Source organism: Anser brachyrhynchus (genome assembly GCF_964034855.1).
Source record: "Anser brachyrhynchus genome assembly, chromosome: Z".
Lineage (NCBI taxonomy): Eukaryota > Metazoa > Chordata > Aves > Anseriformes > Anatidae > Anser > Anser brachyrhynchus.
The window spans coordinates 53,442,331-53,464,841 of NC_137697.1; the positions used below are offsets into that span (position 1 = coordinate 53,442,331).

Below are 22,511 nucleotides of genomic sequence, written 5' to 3' on the forward strand. Positions count from 1 at the left end.
TCAGTTGCAGAAGGAGACATCAATCCAGTCTAGCAGTAGCAGAAGTAGTTGCACAGAGCAGCAGAACTTTCTGGGTCTCATCCATCTCTAGTTCAACCACTGAGAAATATTTGAGGAATACATCTATGAAGATTTGGATAATTGACACTACAGCTGAAATTTGTCTTCATGCTCCTTACTTATTTGCAACAGAAGCAGTGCCCTGGGGAAAAACACCACTATAACAGTTAAGTGGGCAAACTGAAGCCTGAAAAGATTGGAGAAAAGTAGGCAATGGTCAGATAGGGTTTTAGTGATGAGGTTTATTTGGTTAGTGAAAAATAGCTGATAGAACAGAACATTAATTGCATATTAGCCACGCTGTTGCTCTCTTGCTTTTGAGAAATAATGGTATTCTGCTGACAGTGCAGCAGCAAAGTCCTCTGCAGAACTTTTAGTGTATTCTTCATCATTGCCATGAAAGTCCTGTGAAGTTTCACACCGTTCAAAACATCATCAGTATTATTTCCTCCTCTCATATACGTACACATCTGTTTACAACCTATCATGGCAAATGATCCTAGATGTTTAAATTACACCCAGCAGGACTACATCTCAAAATATTTTTCTTTCTTTCTTTCTTTCTTTCTTTCTTTCTTTCTTTCTTTCTTTCTTTCTTTCTCTCTCTCTCTCTCTCTCTCTCTTCTTTCTCTCTCTCTTTCTTTCTCTCTCTCATTCTCTCTTTCTCTTTCTCTCTTTCTTTCTCTCTTTCTTTCTCTCTTTCTCTTTCTCTCTTTCTCTTTCTTTCTCTCTTTCTTCTTTCTTTCTTTCTTTCTTTCTTTCTTCCTTCCTTCCTTCCTTCCTTCCTTCCTTCCTTCCTTCCTTCCTTCCTTCCTTCCTTCCTTCCTTCCTTCCTTCCTTTCTTTCTTTCTTTCTTTCTTTCTTTTTCTTTCTTTCTTTCTTTCTTTCTTTCTTTCTTTCTTTCTTTCTTTTCTTTCTTTCTTTCTTTCTTCCTTCCTTTCTTTCTTTCTTTCTTTCTTTCTTTTTCTTTCTTTCCTCCCTCCCTCCCTTCCTCCCTCCCTTCCTTCCTTCCTTCCTTCCTTCCTTCCTTCCTTCCTTCCTCCCTCCCTCCCTCCCTCCCTCCTTCCTTATTTCCTTCCTTCCTTCCTTCCTTCCTTCCTTCCTTCTTCCTTCCTTCCTTCCTTCCTTCCTTCCTTCCTTCCTTCCTTCCTTCCTTCCTTCCTTCCTTCTTCCTTCCTTCCTTCCTTCCTTCCTTCCTTCCTTCCTTCCTTCCTTCCTTTCTTCCTTCTTTCTTTCTTTTCTTCTCTTTCTTTCTTTCTTTCTTTCTTTCTTTCTTTCTTTCTTTCTTTTCTTTCTTTTCTTTCTTTCTTCTTTCTTTCTTCTTCTTTCTTCTTTCTTTCTTTTTCCTTCCTTCCTTCCTTCCTTCCTTCCTCTTCCTTCCTTCCTTCCTTCCTTCCTTCCTTCCTTCCCTTCCTTCCTTCCTTCCTTCCTTCCTTCTTCCTTCCTTCCTCCTTCCTTTTCTTTCTTCTTTCTTTCTTTCTTTTTCTTTCTTTCTTTCTTTCTTTCTTTCTTTCTTTCTTTCTTTCTTTCTTTCTTTCTTTCTTTCTTTCTTTCTTTCTTTCTCTTTCTTTCTTTCTTTCTTTCTTTCTTTCTTTCTTTCTTTCTGTCTGTCTGTCTGTCTTTCTGTCTTTTTCTTTCTTTCTTTCTTTCGTTCTTTCTTTCTGGTATTTCTTTTAACTCTCTCAATTGCATTAATAATGTAACTTGTAATGTATTCTTGGTTAGTTACAGCACTATCTTATTTATAAAAATACATGTTATTTGAAACTTTGGTATACAAAATCTCAACGACCATCCACCTGTACTTAGTACTATAAATATATTTGCAGCTATTTAAACATATTTTGTTGTATATTTATGTATAGTCCCTATAAATAAGAGAATTAATGTTATATTGTATTTAAACTATTCTTAAAGCATCAAAACCTGCTTCTTAAAACCCAGGCCATTAAAACCCAGGCTTATTTCTCAGTAAAGCTTTCATTCTCATTTTACAGAAATGAAACCCATTTGATGTTTGTCTGCTTAGCTTAAAAACGGAATACCTAATATATTAATCCAAATGGAAAACAGATAAATAAGGCCTGTCAATTTTATGTAACCAAAATTAAGTTAAACAAACATAGTTGCATCTTCTGATATTCTTATGCAACCTGCTATCTTTACTTATTCAATATTTTGGGTGATCTAGGTTCCTAACAACAGGACTGCAAAGACTGCAAGATTTGTCATATTTTACCTCAGACTTCAACAAATGAGCTTGTTCATTTCAACAAATGAACACATTCATTCTCTGAAAGGTTTTTTGTTTGTTTGTTGTTGTTGTTTTGAGATTAGTAAGAGTAGTAACTTTTCATTTACTTCAAGTGTAAGTACTAAAGGCATATACTTAGAGTTCATTAGATACAAAGGTATAGAAGCCTGAGAAATGTACTGTGCGAAACAGGGAAAAGACTTTTCAGTTCTAAGGCAGGCCTGCTTAGGCTAGCTTGGGGATCCTTGCAATGAGTGTTATTGCTCAGGGCTAGCACATTATGGAACTTGTGTTTCGTACAGCCATTGGGCATAAGGATATGGTAGTGATTTAGAGCTACCTTCTCATTAAATTGAAATTTAAAACCTGCCAAAAGGGGTTCTCAAAACTGAAATAGATGTTGTAGCATGTTTTACTTTTTTTATCCTGTCCAGAACTGGGGAAAGGCTCACTCACTTCTAAAATGCTCAGTAACAAAGTCCACTTATCGATGAGTTTGAGCAGAATCAGGAGCAAACTGGAAGATCAACTTAATAATAATAATAATAATAATAATAATAATAATAATAATAATAATAATAATAATAATAATAAATCTACATTGAAACTATGACCTGGAAACATTAGATCAAAAATATGTGGATGTCAATAATTATTACAGAAAAAAAGACAAATATTTTCACAAACAGAAAGCTTGCTGTTCTTTCTTCAGTCATCATACAGTAACTATAGCTGTTCTGAAACTTTGCCAAGAGTTAACTCTATTATAATATAAACTGTCAATGAAATAAAATTAAATGGTAAGAAAAGATCAAGAGCAATACCTGACTAAATCTTTAATCTTGAGGACCATGCTACACCACAAACTACCACATCAAATATCCTGGGGTAGAAGTGAGCTGCCCATGGGAATATCATGTAAATTTTTTTTTCTCCCCATTTTATTTTTTTCTGAAGCCTCCAAAAATGAAAGCATCATAAGGCAAGAGCATGAGTTATCATCAGACGTCTTTCATTAACAAATGAATCATACAATGAATTTAATAGTATTCATTTGACTAGATGCTTCTTGGAAAATTCCTGTCACAACCTATGTAGCCATTAGCTGCAGACATGCATCATCACACTCAGATATGCCTGCACACATTTTAAGTGTCTACATGCAATAACTCTACAAGCAGTGAACAACAACAATAAATGGACTTCTGGCCAAGGATCTGGATGGGAATTACACTGAAATCACTTCAATTCCTTTCTTTGCTGTAGATTCAGGTATGTCAAAATTCAATATACAAGGGTCTCTCTTGGTTGTTCCCCTCCAACGTTTCCTTGCAGCAATATGCATGCTCTCTATTCTTCCCAAGCAGGGCAACCTCTATCTCTACAAGGATCCAACAGAGTAGAGAGAGCAGAACAGAGACCAGAGATCCACCAGCTAGCTGTGTCTAGTACATAGGTACCCAGGGAAGAAGGGAAGGTGTGTGCACTGTGCTGCAACCAGGCACATACATTTTCCACTTGGGCAAGTGCTCAGAGAAGACCTGATGGACCTGCTTATACTATCACTTGTGCACTGTGTATGAGCCCACACACTTTCCATGAGACACTTCACGCATGTATACATACTAAATGCGCCAAAATTTCATTCCCATGAATGGCATGACCTGGAAGATACTGAACAGATTTTCTGACAGCTCCAGCTCTAAAACATGGTGCTTATAAGGCTTCTTTACAACTCTTATTTATCAGTATTCTCTACTTAAATTTACAGCTATGTGTGCTTGTGTGTGAAAAGTAATGAAATCTGGAATCCTTACAATGCCGGGTCTGTATTCCAATAAAAATAATGAACTCTACAATAATACAAGCAAATGAGAACAGATATCCTTAAATGTCATCATATAACTTTACTTTTCAAAATAACCATTCACACTTAGTATTGTAATAACATAACAATAATATGAAAGAAGTATAGTGACAGATCAGTGATAATAACATATTATTCATTACCTTTATTTCCATATATAGGAATAACAAAACATATAACATACAAAAAATAAAATAAAATAAATAAAATGCAAATCTACACAATTCAAAGTTGTTGCTAATGGCAGCTCTAATTTTATCCACTTATATAAATACATTAACATAATAAAATGTCATGTGATACAAGGCAGGACGATATTGTGGCTTTGTGCTAACAAAGGCCAACACAATTATGCTGATTCATGTGTACTTAAAGTCGACATTTGCTAGACAAATTCTATTGTTCTCTCTACCACACTGCTTTAACACCATACCCTCTCCTGTCTCCACCATTTCGTGATGCATATCTAACAACCCATATGACCAAGGAAAATTAAATGTGCTGTTCAGATACCTGCTTGAGTAACATTGCTAATCAGTAGAGAACTATGCCAGAAGATATCATGTAAAAAATCAGTAACATACTTTGAGTGCAAGACAGACTTCTTACCATGCCCTAGCACTCTGAGGAATAAATTGCACAGGCAGCTCAGAGAGTCAGCATGTGAAATTTATTTAGCCTCCCCACATTTCCTCAGGACAGCACTGTAAGAGAAGTAATCCCTTTTACTTGAAACATCAGTAATGGAGCAGAAAGTGTATGCATTTGACCTTCATTTATAACACTATACTGACGACTATATGCAGAAGCTTTTTCCACCACATCTCAGCACAACCTGTTATCACTTCCATGTTCTTTAAAGAGGAATATGAGCTTGTGTATTTCAGCATCTGAGACAGAATTTTTAATCAGATGGAAAAGGTACTGAGAAATTCAGACAGTATTTGGTGCGTGAAACATATAACTTGACTCATTAAAACTCTGATCAAATTAAAGATAAACAGCCAAATAAATAGTGGTAGCAAAAGTTAACCCACAGGTAATTTCACTCATTGTGCAAGAGGCTTCTTAAAATATATAGATATATATAAAATAATTAAATAAAATGTTGGATACTTGGATACTCCAAACTAGGTTTTTGTACCTTCTACTTCCAGTTTATACAAAAGGAAGTATTAACACTCCAGTTGAGGAAAGGCTACCTCAGTGGTTATTTGTCAAATGAGAACTCTGTGAGAACCTTAATCTATTGCTCACATCATGTGGAGTTTTCCATTTATGGCTAATTACAAGCAAATCAAGTTATAGTACCAGTATTTACTGTTTCAGAAACAAAGATATACTGAAGTTGGACTTAAACGCCCTGTCAGTATGGCTAGTGATGTTATAATGACTATAGTTGTTCAGTTGTCAATCTAACACTGTCCAGGTGATTGTTATTTATAGAACTGCTTTGTTTTACACAAACAACACAGGATGGTATTCAATTACTTGTAACATAATTAATGAGAAAATCACTTTAATGAGCATTACCTCCTGGTGAAATCTGAAAAAAACAAAAGAAAACAAAACAAAACAAACAAACAAACAGAAAAAGTCCTTCTGTTGGAAGAAGGGAAAAGATGTTACCATGCTTATTGGGGAAATGGAGATACTATATTCTGATGAACAGTACTATTAAGGTTATAATATGTACAAGAATTCCAGCACTATAAGGTCTGCTGCATCAGTGTTAAATGTTGTACCAAGCCCGTACTAATACAATTTTCATAAAGACCCAGGAACTGAGAAGCTGACTGGTGTTGAACAACCCCTTCCAACATAAACAATAATTGAAACACTGGGTAATAGAATTAAATTAAATGTTATTCAAATAGAGTGAAATTAAATGTTATTCAAATAAAAGAGATTACATATCTTAAAACATGAAATTGAATTGCAAAATATTGGGATAAAAATACCATCAAGAAAGTATGAAACAAAAGGTTCGTTAGCTCTGCTAACGTTGAATAGTCTTTCAACAGCACTAGTGAAATCCTAAAACACTACTAACATAAAGGGGAAATTTTTCAAAAGTTCATATTTCATATCTTCAGATCCAAGTAATTTTTTTAAGAATTCCTCTTCTAAAGTGTTCAGTGAATTGTTGCCAAGCTTTTAAAAATGATGAACTCCTTTGATAGCAGAAAAATTATGATTTTGAGGTTAAACTCTGTAAATTAAAGAGGAGACCTAGAGAAAGACTGCCTTAGATGTTACTTGTTATTTCACCTCTATGTTCTATACATTTCAGTCCAACTCTACCATCATTTTCAGATGTCTTAGGGATTACAAATACACTATTTGATGTTTTTCTTAGTTTCTGTCATCTGTAACACTCTGGGAAATCCTGAAATGCTCCAGAAACACCATGCTAAGCATTTGTTTAGGAGGAGCCTTTCTTCTTAAGAACTGAGACACAACTTTCTATTCAAAGAAGTGCATAATGCTGTGAATGAGTCCCTGCAAAATCAGAAGTCATGGTCTGAAGCAGCATGTTTTAAGTGCTGTTGTCTTCCTTCTCACTGTGTGATTTTCTCTGTCATAGTTGTGTGTGTCTTTCAAGAGAGCCTGCAGAGCCTACAGTAACTGAAGTAGCCATAAATACAACTGACTTTCATTGCTTAATGGCACTGAAACGCACACAGTTTTGGTACTGGCAACTGTGCCTCATTCTACTGAATAATGAAAATTTATCTGAAGCTATTAAAAGCAAGAAACTTACCATAGCAGGAAACCAAGTAAATACAAAGTATATACTATTTTTCTTTGAAATAGAAAAGACTCTGTAGTTTCTATTTGTTTCACATGGTCTATATTTGACATCTTTCCTTTTTCCCTTTCTTCTTCTCTTTACCTAACAAAAAAAGTAACTGTTCTGATACACAAGCAAAGGGAACAAACAAGATCCCTGAGACGTGATAAAGCCTTGCAAATGATCTCTTGCCCTGCAAAACATCTTTTGTAGCTTATAGAGAGACCTCCGAACTTGAGCAATAAGGGACGTTTTATCATGGTAGGGGATAAACACATCCACAGCGCTTACTGACATAGAAAAACAAGCACTGGCTCTTTAAAATAATTTAACCAATGTCTCCAATTTTGTTTTCTGCCTACCAGGAAATTAAAGAAATTGCTGGCATAAACTTAAACTATTATTTGCAAAGAGATTTAAACTCAGTTTTCAAGATGATAAGCAATTGAGAAGTGATAACCAATCCATGGCATGCTCTGCCTCCCATCTTTGTTCTCCAATAGAGAAAGATGCTTTTGTAATGAGTTTTTTCCCTCCTACCAGCCCTCAGTGGTATCCGGGGAAAACAGTAAATTAAAGGTTGTTAATGTGAATTACTGAGTACTTCCAATCTGACTGAGGAAAAAAATAAGATAAAAAATAAAAGATTTATGCTATGAAATCATACCTCTCTACAGCTTGTATTTATTGTATACATTGTCTGGCACAATAAGATATGTCTCTCAAGCTTTCTCTCTCTGTTAGATAGCTTATAAAGGTCACAAAACCTAAAGCCAAACATAATGGCATGGAGAAACATCTCTATTGCTGAGTGACTACTGGCTGACTATAATAGCATCAATTTAATAATACAAAATAAAATTACTCAAACCACAAAACCAACATACTACGTTCCAATACGGAGCAAAAAAATAAGATTCAAATTAGATTCTTTTTACTGTATGAGATAAACTAGTTTCATTTGGTACTGAGGTAAAGAAGTTAACCTTTGTCTGACTCCTGCTGTTTAAAGTAAGAAGGAAAATATCTGGCTCCAGTAATTCCAATAACAAAATCTGCTATATCAAACCAATTTTTTAATTCTGTTGTGGATTGTGTCATCCTGCTGTATCATGTGTCATAAGCACAAACATTAAACTATGACATTATTTAGGTCTTAATTTATAGCGACTATAAATTCCCTTAACTACATTTTGATAGTTTTGTCTTTCCTTAAAGTCTGAAGAACAATTCATGTTTGTTTTTTTTCCCCTCACTCCTTCGTTCCCTCCCTCTTTTCTTTTTCTTCCTTCCTCCCTCCCTCCCTTCCTCCCTTCCTTCCTTCCTCCTTCCCTCCCTCCATCCCTCCCTCCTTCCCACCCTTCCTCCCACCTTCCCTTCCTCCCACCTTCCCTTCCTCCCTTCCTTCCTCCCTTCCTTCCTTCCTTCCTTCCTTCCTTCCTTCCTTCCTTCCTTCCTTCCTTCCTTCCTTCCTTCCTTCCTTCCTTCCTTCCTTCCTTCCTTCCTTCCTTCCTTCCTTCCTTCCTTCCTTCCTTCCTTCCTTCCTTCCTTCCTTCCTTCCTTCCTTCCTTCCTTCCTTCCTTCCTTCCTTCCTTCCTTCCTTCCTTCCTCCCTCCCTCCCTTCTCTCCTTCCTTCCCTCTCTCCCTGCCTCCCCGCCTCCCTGCCTCCCTCCCTTCCTTCCTCCCTCCCATCCTTCCTCTCTCCCTTCCTCCCTCCCTCCCTCCCTTCCTCCCTCCCTCCCTCCCTCCATCCCTTCCTTCCTTCCTTCCTTTCTTGAATTTAATAACTAGTATAAACTTAGAATAATATCTCTGAAGTTTAAAAAGACCTTGCAAATTGATGGGCATCAGAATAGGGCCTTGGGACTGACTCTCTACATCTGTGAATCCTATTTTCCTGTTATACCTCATTATATTGGAATGGCAATATGCACTTTCTGCAGGTGTGAATGATGACACAAGATCCAAGGGCATCAAGAATTATAACTCTGCTTTATATCACAGAATCTTGTTCAGAGAACCTTAAAATCTTCAAGCTGAAATATATTATTGGTATGCACAAATCATGTGATGAAGTTGTTGGAGATGTCTCAACTAATTTTGGACATCAAACAAAAGAGGAACCTTAACAAAAAGTATTTCAATAGGACAGATCATGTTGGCCAGAGTCTTAGTAATAGGGCAGTAATGCTTTTGTCATCTCAGCTGCTGTGTTAGGATAGAAGTAGATCATATTTCTAGACAAACTAGCTCATTCACAAGCAGCACTGGAGTTTACTTGTAACCTAACCTTAGGCTAACAAAATAAGTTCTTAAAATGAATTACATCTATTCTCCTTATAACATTTCATAACTTTGAAGTTCAGTTCTGTTGGGTGTGGAGGAGGGGGAAAACTACCAAAACTTTTCTGTTTCTTCTCCTAGCAACAATTTTCATCATCAACAGCAAAATTGGGGTGGTTGTGGGTGTTAATCTCACAAGGATATTTTAATAGCAAATAAAAGGCCTTTTCTTTCGCTGCCTGTTAGTGCCCACAGCCCATGTGCACACCTGGTTTAAAGGTACTGTAAAGGTTGAATAGTTACTTGCTTCACAAATAACATATTAAACTACAGTTCTGGAGTAGAAATAACCTAGCACTAACTTCTCAGAAAAAAAAAAAGTCTCTTAGAATAAATCTTTGAATCTTACAGTAAATGTTTAAAAAGGAGACAGAGATAGATTTCATGTTCTAAAAATCTATGTACCATGTTAAATACTTGGATTACAAATTGTACCACAAAGTCAACTCGAATTATGGAACCCACTCTGCTTTTGCTGAATGTGCTTAACTTGTTTTTTACTCAAGTTCCCAAAGAAGAGATAACAATGTCACATGTGGGAATATGAGGATGTCACAAGTGGGAATAGAAGCAGAAAACCCTTCAGACATAAGTAATATAATATTATACAAATTTTAATTTGTTTTGTAATTGATTAGTAGGAGTTTTCTTTGTTTGTTTGTTATTTTTTTTTTATTTGAGAATGCCCATATAACAAAAGAAATGTCACTTTCTGCCTCTTCTCTTTTATTAATAATTCATTAATATTATTAGGTGTGAAGGTTTTTTTTCTTTTGTACAGTTGTCTAGCCGCTTGCCTGCCTGCAGTAGGTGTGCAAGTGATGGGCACTGTTATGATAATGCAGAAGCACTGGTACAGGGTAGTGAAAAGGAAAGCACTGTGAAAAAAATTTCCTAAAAATGCTGTCCTCAAAAAAAAAAAAGGTCAACAGTTATCCATACCTTAACATGTTAAGCAGTTAAGACACTGCTTTTAGTGTGAGTTTTGATCTCCTTTGATTTGATTTATTCTGGGTGGACTGTAGTTACTTACATGGAGACATGCCTGTTAGACACTGGCAAAGTTGAGGGCAATGCTAAAGAAACAAAATTTTTCCTATACCGTTTACAATTATATGATAACTTCAGCTGTAGAGTCCTTTGACAAGATTGCACAGATACCACAGAGTCTTCCTCCTGACCAGTAAAGTGTTTATTTCAGCAGGAAAAACAAACAAACAAACAAACAAAATGAGCATAAAAATATAATTAATCGATACCAGAAAGGCCATAGGATTGTATTTCTAGACTGGCCTCCTGTGTTACACTTGTATCTGAACCATGCCTAAAGAGCTTTTCTACATTTCACTCCTCAGTAAAAAATAAATCTAAGGTGTATTACTAGGCAAGAACATGAAAAAACATATGTAAAAGACTTGTAACCATGTCACAGACTGAGATGACCTCAGGAGGAATACCATAATCTTTTTTACAGTGGGGGCAAATGGATAACTTCAAGTGCTTACCATTTTAACCTGATGGAAAACTTTCCCAGTCTAAAATCTGACCAGTCTGCAAACCTATGATTCACCAGGCAGCAAACTTCATATTATCCTCTAAGCTATATCAGCAGCCTCCCCAGTTCAGTATTCTACTTCCACATGTGATCATTTTCAATGTTTCATTATACTTAATTTTCCTAATAATGCAGTGTTAGAGCAGATAGATTCTTCTTGAAAATTACATCAAAGGAGTTGCTACACAAAAGAGGTGGTGGACAGAAGTATTTTCAAACTGTTTGCATTGTTCCAGACTGTCTGCCTGACTGGAACGAAAGTTTTCATCTACTCATTTTCAGGTAGTTACTAGCTGTAAAATCAGATTAGCTCTCAGACAGGCAAGCCATAACTTGCAATTTCCCACATGCATCCAGAAAGGGAGGTGCGTTCAGATGGGATGGTTCTGCTCTCATAGCACATGTTCCTTCTGTAAGGACTATGAAATATGAAGGAAAAGTATATATATAACAGAGTTCTGTGGCTTTGTCTCTCTTCTGAAGCCAGAAGATTTAATCTTTACTATCATGTATTTATATATTTTACCATTCTGAAGGCAAAGTATAACATATATTTCCGAGTAAAACATTTTCTTAGCAATGGTTGAGGTCTCTGGACAGCACTTTATATCTGTCATTTTTATTAAAAGACTCTGACATACACAAGACAACTCTACTACCATATTTGAAAGAAATCCAATATTGGATATATTTGTTTATGAAGATACTAGTGATGGTTGTTTTTGAAATGTGTGATAATACAATAATAAAACAAAGCTATTCTGGCAGTGTCTTTTGGGGGAAATTCAATATCAAAACTTATGTGATGATATAAGGCACAAAGCTGAAAGTCTAGTGATTGTAATCATCTAAGAAGATTAAAAACAACAACAACAAAAACTATTTCACAGAAATGCACTACTGCTTGAAGTACTATTGCTAATAGAGAATTTAATTTATAAGGAAAAAAAAAAATAACGTGGGTATGAAACTGCTGACAGCCGTTCAGAAAGTTCAGATAGTGTACAGTTTCCTAAAATTATCTCATTACATGAGGACAGGGAAAATGACCTAATAAAGTCTGTTTCATCTCTAACTTCTATTATCTTCAATAAAAATATATTTACCTATCTAAGGAAAGCAATTGTTTTCACATGTAGATGTCATTTTACAGCATAAACACATATTAAATGCTTCCTGGAATACATTCCACATTTACCACAAATTTTCATCTGGAAACATAAGAATTTCCCATTTCTCCTACTTCCGTCAGAATTCTAAGCAACCTCATCAAACACAAATTTATTCTCTGATTCAGAAAAAAAAAATGCATTTTGTTTTGTTTTTTGTTTCATTTTGTTTTGTTTTTGCTTTGTTTTTGCTTTTGCTTTCAGAATTGCTCAGACTGAGACAGGTTTTCAAAACCTTTCCACAGGGCAGATTTTCCCTAGATCTTATCATCAGGTTTCCATTCTCTTTCAAGCTTTAAGCAATAAATATTGCTCTATATATCTTTTCAAGCAACATTAATCACAAAAACAAGACACTAGTATATCTTGGATGAGCACAGATTAGCCTAGTATTGCCTAATGTTCTTATTCTTCTTAAAAATAACAAAAAAATCATGGTTGTTTGTTTATTTAATAAAATACATTAATTCCCCAAAGATTTACTTCTTTATGGAAGCAGTTAAAAAATGTTACACCCTTTTCTGTTTAATGCCAGAAGTGTCTTCTAGTAAAACCATGTACAAACTAGTACATTTAGTATAAAGAAAGCCCATGATTTGTTACTGTAGACATAGTAACTGTGAGTAGACTGTGCATCAGCTACCAAATAAAGACATTTTCATTCATTAGATTCATTGGCAGGTGTGAGTCAAGAATGAAATGGAGGATAGGAGGTGGAGACAGTGCAATATGTATTTTAATCTGCCGCTAAATTGCTCACTTAGGGTTAATACCTAAAGAAATCTTAGCTGAGAGTAGCAAAATTGAAAATATGATGAGCAGAAGGCCCTGACTGTAACACTTTTACTGTCACACTGCAATTTTGATAAGCCATGCTTTTGTTTCCAGCAGACAGCCACTCTCAGAGAGTTCGGATCTTTTCAGTAACTGAAGTTTTAAGGTACATTTCTCTAGTATTGATTTGATTGTACTAATTGTGCTTATGGCAATGTTGCCTACATCAGTCTGGGGTCTCCCTTTTCTTTCATTTGGGATGCCTGAAAATGCCTCCTGGCATTACTGTCTGACATATCTTTACTGAAGCTGAGTTCTCCTTTTCTCTTTTCAAATGGACTACTGCTGAGCAAACAGACAGCTCTTTCTCTCTCTTGCTTTCATGCAATGTTAGGAAGGCAGTCATACAAGATGACAGATTCAGTTTTATCTTCTGCTGAGTGACTACATCAGATATATAATTAACTCTACTCTTTCCATAGAGAAAGAAATCATCTGAAGTCTTCTTTTCCTTATAGGGTAATAATATTTAACTTTAATCTAAAATACAGTAGGGAAAGAAAATATTTTTCCTTCAGTAATGATGAATTCTGAACAAACAAGCACTGGGTAATGAATCTTGAATGGCTGTGCATTTTGCTGGATAGTCCAAGATCACATTCCCCTCTCTTCAGTGTAACAGGGAAAACTGAATGGCAGGATATCTTTCCACAATAACAAGCTGATTCAAAGGGGATTATATATTTTGACTTTCTGTAGTAATATTAAACTATTCTACCATGACATTTTAAGGTGCTGTGGTGAGGAAACAATGAGGGATTTAGTTCATAAGAGTCAGAATCAGCTCACGTCCATTTGAAGAAGCTTGACAAGCAAGGATAATCACCTTCAATATCATGTTGTATTCATATTCTTATCATGCTTCACACTGATGCTTAGATGGTAGAGCACAGAACAGGGACATATTTGATCACATATTTGACCACAGGTTCCCATAGCTATTTTGTGGGATATTGACCCCAGCATACATATAAAAATGCAGTATGGTGTCTTAAATAAATACTGGAGAAATGTCCTGCAGAGCCTCTGGTGAGCTTGAGAATCATATTCAAATAACCATTATACATTAAGTCAGTTAGATCACCTGTGGGGTACTACCCACTCTTTACAACAATATCATGATCTTGCCCTTATAGGCTGAGGGTATTTGAATATGTTTGAAGAGACTTCAGACAAGTATTTAAGTGTTTTACTGAACTCACAGGAAGCTCTTAACTATTTGCGATTTGCATATCATTGGTAACTAGTTTTTTATAACCCACACATCCATCCCTTCTTTTAGAACTGCAGATGCTCCTCCTCATTTAGCTCAAAACATTTCATATGACATTTCCTAGATGATACGCCAAACAGAGAATCAAAGCCTACAAAAGGTACTCATAAAAGTACATTTGAGATTGAATGCAGCAATTTGCATTCAGCATAACATGAAAATATCTCCAAGGTCAAAAGGACTGCTTGCACTCATACACTTAAGGTAGTCTGCAGTAAAGAATGTTGGATGGTGTACAGAAGAGGGAATGGCACAATGTCAATTACAAACACAAAGAAAGAAATTAGAAAGTATTCAGGGCACAAATTTTTATTTATTTATTTATTTTTCCCCAAGAAAATCAATGTACTTAGCACTGTTTGAAGACAAAAGCAATATATTTTGGCATTAATTCTAAACTAGCACTGTTTCACTACAGAAGAACCTATTTCATTACAAATTAAAGTAAGTGGTGCTTGCTCTTGTGTGAAGGATTATTCATGAAAAAGCATGATTTGTAGTAGTAATGATACATAGCTTCTCTATCGTAGTGTCCTAGCCACAATTGTCAAGGAGGCAAGATCTGTTACTGACGTCAAAAACATGGAAAAAGAAACAATGTGCAGACAAATCTTGGCTTGCATTTCCAGAAATCAGTGATAATTATGGGTTCCTCTGGAGTGTTGCTCAGTCAGAAATCCTGCAGCTCATGCCCAGTATTCTTCTGCTTGCTTTATCTCTAATTCTGCATTTTCTGGCTGCATGCTAACCACTACCACATTATGTTATAGCATTTTTTTTTCTAATCCATCAGTGCAGAAGATGATCTGACTGCTTCCATAGTACTCAGCACACAAGGAAATGTTCTTGATTCCACTGACCTCATACCTCAGGATCCCACTCAAGAAGTTTAAGAGGAGACAGCAGTAAGGCTGTTCTACAACATTATACCCTAGTTCTGATTTGGGGCAGAACTTCCCCACGAGTCCACAGAATGCCATATTCATTCAGACTGGGTATCTGTCCCAAGGGATTAAAAAGAAAAAAAGTTTAATAAAAAATCACTATAGTATTCTCTGGAGAGAAGGGATATTATCCAGAAAGACAGGCTTGAGAAGTGGGCCTGTGCGAAAGTCATGAAGTTTAACAAGGCCAAGGGCAAGGTCCTGCACATGGGTTGGGGCAATCCCAAGCACAAAAACAGACTGGGCACAGAATGGGTTGTGAGCAGCCCTGAGGAGAAGGACCTGGGGGTGTTGTCTGATGAGAATCTCAGCATCAGCTGGAAATGTGCTCTTGCAGCCGAGAAAGCCAACCATATACAGGGCCGCATCAAAAGCAGCATGGCCAGCAGAGTGAGGGAGGTGATTCTCCCCCTCTGCTCTGCTCTTGTGAGACACTACCTGGAGTCCTGCATTCAGCTCTGGGGCCCCCAGCACAAGACGGACGTGGACCTGTTAGAGCAAGTCCAAAGGAGGACCATGAGAATAATCAGAGTACTGGAGCAGCTCTCCTATTAAGACAGGCTGAGAGAGTTCGGGCAGTTCAGCCTGAAGAGAAGGCTCTAGGGTCACCTCATAGCAGTATTCCAGTACCTACAGGAAAGCAGGAGAGGGACTCTTCATTAGGGATGCAATGATAGGACAAGGAACAATGGTTTTAAACTAAGAGAGGGTAGATTTAGATTAGATATTAGGAAGAAATTATTTACTGTGGGGATGGTGAGGCACTGGAAAAAGTTGCCCAGATGTGTTGTGGATGCCCCATCCCTGGAGGTGTTCAAGGCCAAGTTGGATGGGGCTATAGGCAACCTGGTCTAGTGGGAGGTGTCCCTGCCCATGGCAGGGGATTGGAACTAGATGGTCTTTAAGGTCCCTTCCAACCCAAACCATTCTGTGATGATATGATTGTATGAATATGGTCAGTTCAGTCACAGAGATGATATCCTGAACAGGAGAGTTGGACCAGATGACCTCCAGAGTTCCCTTCCAGCCTAAATCGCTGTTTGTTCTGTAAGAAAGAAATAGTCTTCAGCAGGATAAGAAACCATGACAAAACAGACCAGTGGCCACTGCAGTAATACTCTTAGTTTTAAAAACTCAACTTCATTGCAATTTTGTTATGTGTAAGAGGAATACCAGTGACACAATTAAAAACATATTTACTGTGTTTCCACTTTTTCCTCCAAAACCAAATGTTTGTTCTCTAGATTACATAACATGCACAGGTATACCCATGATATGTTCATATATAATCTGTATAGCAAGTTCTTCCTTGCTTAATGACAGAGGCACGTGTGTTTTCTTCTATCAGAAAAATTTTGAAGGCCCAGAAGGCTATAAGAAAGCAGTATATGCTGACTTTTTCAGGCATCTTCTAGCAAACTGATGGCCTTTAGGACATTAAAACAAAACAGTTAAAATTCCCTCAAAGTCAGGTTTGGGACTCTCTTCTTTTACTCTTGACTCTTTGTAAGAGAAAAAACAAAAGTTCAGTGATGATTTTTGAGCCTTCTAAAGATAGCACAACTCTATCAAAAAACCATATCACAGAACCATAAGGTATATACAATTGTTTTGTAGTACAGGAAAGGTTTAGTACGTGAAGATACTATGCTTCATCATTGCTTGTGTCAAACCTTGGTACATATTTAAGCATTTTAAACATTATACATATTTATCATTTTAAACAATGGTGGGACCAATCGTCCTATGATTTTCGCTGATATAAAGACAGTCATGGAAGACTGTCAGCCAAGCCTTCTTTGGAGGTTTGAACTATTGACCTACTGACCATCACAAGCCAGCAGTCTGAAAGAATTACACTGGATGAAAATCTGGCATGATAAGTTATTTAACATAGAAAGGAGAATTGGACTTGAAGCCCAGTTTCTTGAAGAACCAGTTCTTTGAAGAACCAGTTTCTTTCTGCGTCCCATCTCCTAACCCTCCACTGCTCTACTTTCTTTTTGCTGCTTCTCTTTATTAGCATGCATTTCATTACATGCTCATCCCAAATTTTCTACCCCTGTAAAAAATATAATCTCCAGTGATACTTTCACATGCTTTGCTTTAAAATCTGGGGATTTCTGAGCCCAGAAATGCTTTTGATGGATAACACTTATGAAACTGTTCTTTAACTGACATTTCATGGAAGGTAGTTCAGGTTGTCATGGGTGATTACCCAAAGGGTGAAAATTTGCTATATTTATAGAAAAGTTCTATGAAAAATAAATTATTTTAAAATATTTTATTTTGGAAACACCTACAAGCTTTTTTTAACTGAAAAACTTTTCATGTGCCCTCTATTTGTCTCTGTCACTTCTGAACCAGACACAGATGTTGTTAATCTGTCATAAATACAGCTGAGTTTGCTCCCCTCCCCTAATTTATCAGTTTGGAAGATTTAGATCTTTTTTTGAAAGAACTGTATCTTAAAGAACAATAGAGTGGCAGAATTCAAGCAACCTTAAAAGTTTTCTGCCAGTTTGTATCCTAGTGGCACAAACACCTAAAACATGTGTTTCTTTTTTGCAGTCTCACTGACAGCAAATTAAATGATCAACTTAACCTATCAGCTAACATGAAAATCTTCCCTCTTCAAGCAAGTATACGAGAGATTAAAAGATGAACCTCTCCAGCACATCAGATAGTAAACATAGGTGGCCAGTCTCTTTTTAAAGAAATAATGAAAAATTTTCATTGTTGACTTTGTGCTTTGGCAACTAAGTAGTTCGATTTTCAAAATTCATACATATCTTACGTTCACAGGGAAGAAGATGGTAAGAAACTGGAAATTTTACAGCTCTCTTCTGAAATCTCATCTTTTTTATCTTTATATTTATAAAGGTCATTTTTGAAAAATTTCACAGCTATATATTATCCTGAAAAGAGTCAGTAAGCTGTTCAGTTACAGTCAGAAAAGGAAGAGAGATCTAAGGTAAGGATATTCAAGAGAAGTCTCTCATTTTGTAAGCAGGTCACCAGATTAAAAATGCTGGAAATCTTTATCTGAGCTGTGCATCAGTCACGGCTGGATTATAGGTAGTCTGGCTGAGCGCATGGCACAGTGTGCAGATAACCAGGTTAGCTCAGAACAAGCAACTCCACGTACCAGAGGCATTAAGGTCACACTAGTTCAGTGCTGCACTGTCGCTTCAGCAGTGTTAACTAGGTGCAGGAGAACATCCCATTAATGGGACTATTCATCTTCTGATATTGCTTTGTTTGGAGCAAAGCTGAGTGCCTCTACTTGGTAGCAAATATAACTACGTGGGTACACTTTGATGAAAAACTTTTACAAGTAGCAAAGGAAGGCCTTCAGTCTCTGACCTCTGTACAGAGCATAAGGCACTGGGTGAAAAAAGTGACAATGAGATGTCTATCATACATGAATTCTTGTGTCTCTGGGTGAGTCTTGGACAAGCCAGAGATAACTGTGTGAACTACAATGGCTCTTCAGAGATCCAATAGAAACTAGGAGAGAGAAAAAAAAAAAAAAACAATATATCAAGGGGAAAAAAAATCAAGGAGAAATAGGAAACATGTGCATGCATACATGCACAAGCTCCGTGATGCACTTTGATGAGTTAAAAGTTTTACGCTCCTTGTTAAAAATGTTGGTATGAATTTGAAGGAGAAGAAATAGTATATGAGCTGCAGCATGAGGTGTGCATGTGTCACAGTCTGGCTTTTGAAATAAATATCCTCAAAATTTTTTAAATAATCCAGTTTGTAGGAGGCATCACAATTTTCCCAATCACTACTGTCAAGGACAGGTGATGTTTCTTAGGCACTTTCCATTGTGCAACACCTGCACCATCATTTCTTTCTGAGTAGAGCTTTAAAGCAAATTCTAACCTCAGTGAAAGGCACCAGACTTACAGTTCTGCAGAATTCAGTGCCTGAGTCTTGCTCACTGGTGGTGCTGACCACCCCACACAACCTCTCCACAGTGTGAGCCAAACTTCTGTGGAAGCAAGCAGTATCATTCTCCAAGCTGTAGCAAAAGCTAAAGGCTGCAAGTTAAGATCAGACAAGTATTTTTGGAATAAGTTTTACTTAAAAATAAACAATAACAAAACAAAACAAACAAAAATATGTCATTTACCCCTAGGACAAAACAATTTCTGCTATTTAATTTAAATCCAGACAGAATGCTCTGAAGATGTCTAACACACATTAGCTGCTACCAAAATTATGACAGTCATGCCATATAACTTCTGTATGCATGCAGATAGGACAGCACACTATGAGGAAAGACAAACATAGTCATCAGTCTTGCCATAATACATTTTCATTATTCATTGTTGTTACATTTGTTACAATGTTGGTACAACAAGGATAACTATTGTTTATGTAATATTTGTGCTGTATTATTAGGCAACTAATAATACTTCTGTGTTCATTTCTGACGTACACATTTGAGACCACATTTTTAAAAATGTTTTGTACAGAGCAGTCTCCAGAAACAGTTGTATAGTTATGAATTTTCAGAGAAACCCATCACTGCACAAAAGACACTGACAACTACAAACAAGTCCTTTATAATGGTGTGGAATGCTGTACAGTAAATGCTTCCAGTACCTGGGGAAAATCCTGACATAAAAAGCAGCATGTTTTGTTTCTTGGTTTTCATTTGTTTTTAAGGTCATCTCCCTAAAGAATTGTTAAATGCTGCTGTCTTCCCTTCTTGAAGTCTCTGCTCTAGGAAGAGCAGCTGCAAAGTAAATTGGGCTGTTTTGCAGGAGACCTGCCATCAGAGGCTGCTGACAGGAGCTGGTCAGCCTGGTTCATACTTCACTAGCAAGCTCAATGAAGATTTACCTTGCTGGGCTTTGCGATCACCACATTTCTGTCCATGCTTCTAGCAGTAGCCTGAATTCAATACCTATGTTATTCCTGCCTTATGCTGAGTTTAGAGTGTGCCCTAATAAACCATGCTGCTGCCTTCCCGACCTCACCTACACTAGAGATGTCCAGATCACAGGAGCTGGAGACCTGGTCTGCGTGGTGGCTTTGCACCTGCCTCTCTTCAGTTCCTGCAGAGCACACGGGAGGTTGGGGGAAACATCTGCTGCTTGAGTATACAGCTTGTGAAAACTCTTAGAGCTATGTATCACTCAGAAAAAGAGGCAGGCTTCTCACTTTTCCTTCTGAGGCTGCTCTGCTGGTCTGCCTGGCCCCAGAGGTCATCAGGCACTGCCAGGAGTTTGTGTCTTGGTGATTGTGCCATGATGGGTTAGCAGTGGAACTGGGGCTGATCACACTGCCATCCATAGTGCCTTAAACGACCACTTTATTTTCTTTCAGATCCAAAATCTGTTAAAGTATGTCAGATGACATATGTATATCAAATGATATACTTAGAGATGTAAACTTTATATATATATATATATATATAAAATTCAGATTACATGTGTTTTGTAAGAACTTAGCCCAATTTTAAAGTGGTGTAGAATCTGTATTGCAGTGTACTTTTATAAACAGCAAATCTGGAACCCTTGAGGGAAAAAAAAATCCAGGCTTCTGCTTTCAGAATCAGCCAAACTATATTTTCTATTGCATAGGTGACGTAAATATAATGCACAGGTGACACAATTCAGATGAATCCTTGCATGCGTTAACATGCATTCAATCCTTTTCTTTAACAGCTCAGCTATTGCTGTATACCATACAGGCTATTTTATAGCCTTGGAGGCATGTAGCACACAAATTACTGAGTGACTGCAGTGCTACTTGCTGAGACACTAGACTGCTGGCTGACTGTAACTGTTTCAGACAGACAGCACTATTTCCTCTGAATTCCTTTAGGGTGTTCTCCCAACAAAGGGAAATGGTTTTGAAGTTTTGCTTTTACCTGCTTGCTGCCAAAGAAGCTCATCATAAAACCCATGCTGTTAATCCCTGTTGGAGCTGGAGCCAGGAAGCTGTGAGCCAACAGTGCTTAAAAGCTAGATGAACTCTGCAGAGCAAGCTAAATATGCTCAAATATATGCAATTCTGAAGTAGATTAACTGTTGAAAGGCAATTGTTATATCAACTACACTGTCTTTTACCACGCAATATAGCTTAGAGTGATTTGTCCCTCAAAATCATTGTACATTCATTTTGTACATTCATTTTTGTACAATCATTTTGTACATTCAAAGTTTGAGCTTTTGAGAAGACGACATCACTATATTTTAAACCAAGGTGTACTGCTACATTCTGGCATCCAGGTTCCTCTTTTTTTTTTTTTTTCCTGAAGAAAACTGAGCAGCTGTGGTTTCTGCCACCGTGTTACAGAAAGCATTCCAGGGCAGCTGATACTGAAACATGCAGGTGTCTATTTTCAAAGGAAATTCTGTCACAACCCTCCATGGGACTTATGTGGTCAGTTCTCCAAATAGCCTCATAAAAATGTTTTCCAAGGTGTTTCTCATACTCTGTAGATGCTTCCATATTTATATATAAACACCTGATTGCAATTTGGTATTGTTTTGGAAATAGGAGTGTCTTTAATGCTTTTTTTTTTTTGAAATATAAACTGTCAATAGTATTTTGTAAATATATACTATCCAACTGAAAGTCTTGCCTGACTCAAACAAAAAAGAAAAAAAAAAAGAAAAAAAGAAAAAAAGGGAGCTGTGTTCTATAATATAACTTCTGCTGCTTGTCTGCTCTGCACCACTGATCTCTGATTTAGAGTTGCATGCCTGAAAATACAGAAGAGAACATAAATTGCAACATTAAAAAAACAAAGCCCAGAAAACATTATCCGAATTCCTTGTTACACCTGTTCTCCCAACAACAGTTTTCCTTTCCTCCTTTCACCCCTATGATCAGTTATCATTTCTCACAGTACATGTCTAATTCACTCAAATTACAGCCTCCAGAAAAAGCTGGTCAAGAATTTTCCAACTGAACAGTTTTTCAGTGAAAAATGTCGAAACACCGAATCCAGAAGTTTTCACAGTGACATTTCAGTTTCAATAAATTTCCACAAGACACCTGCCTGTTCTCTGCCAGCTCAGCCATGGGGCTGCAAGCATATCTGGGCCTTTAGGTCTGCAAAGACTATGCAGCTTTGCTCCCTATTAGATGCTGCAGGGCATTGTAGCTCCCAGGGTCAAGAGCCCAAGGAACTGTCACCTCTGACCAAAGTGTTTAGTTCAGATGACTGGCTTTGATGGAGAGAGAAAGGAGTCAGCAGCCCTAAGAGTCCTTGTCTGAGATGTCCTCTCAGGGCTTCCTGTGTCTCCACACACACTCTGATGGGAATTTGGCGGTTGTAGATCCCCTAGGACCCCACGTTCAGCCAAGGCTTTGCCAGCTCTGGAGTCTGCTTTTCAGTGCAGGGGCTTCCCCAGGCATTTTTTAACATATTGCTCAGTCTTGTTTTC

The 22,511-nt window shown here is 37.1% G+C and overlaps 1 long non-coding RNA gene across 2 annotated transcripts in view; it reads right to left on the reverse strand.

The window, feature by feature from the left end:
- Window positions 1-22,511, reverse strand: part of LOC308185304 — an 83,507-nt gene that overhangs the window by 49,151 nt on the left and 11,845 nt on the right. The window contains exon 3 of one of the 2 annotated variants that reach the window (XR_013943277.1): window positions 21,987-22,510. The exons of the other annotated variant lie outside the window; for it this stretch is intronic. This is a non-coding gene — a long non-coding RNA (uncharacterized lncRNA). Of the gene's footprint in view, window positions 1-21,986; window position 22,511 lie in introns of those variants that run through there. 2 annotated transcript variants of the gene reach the window in all.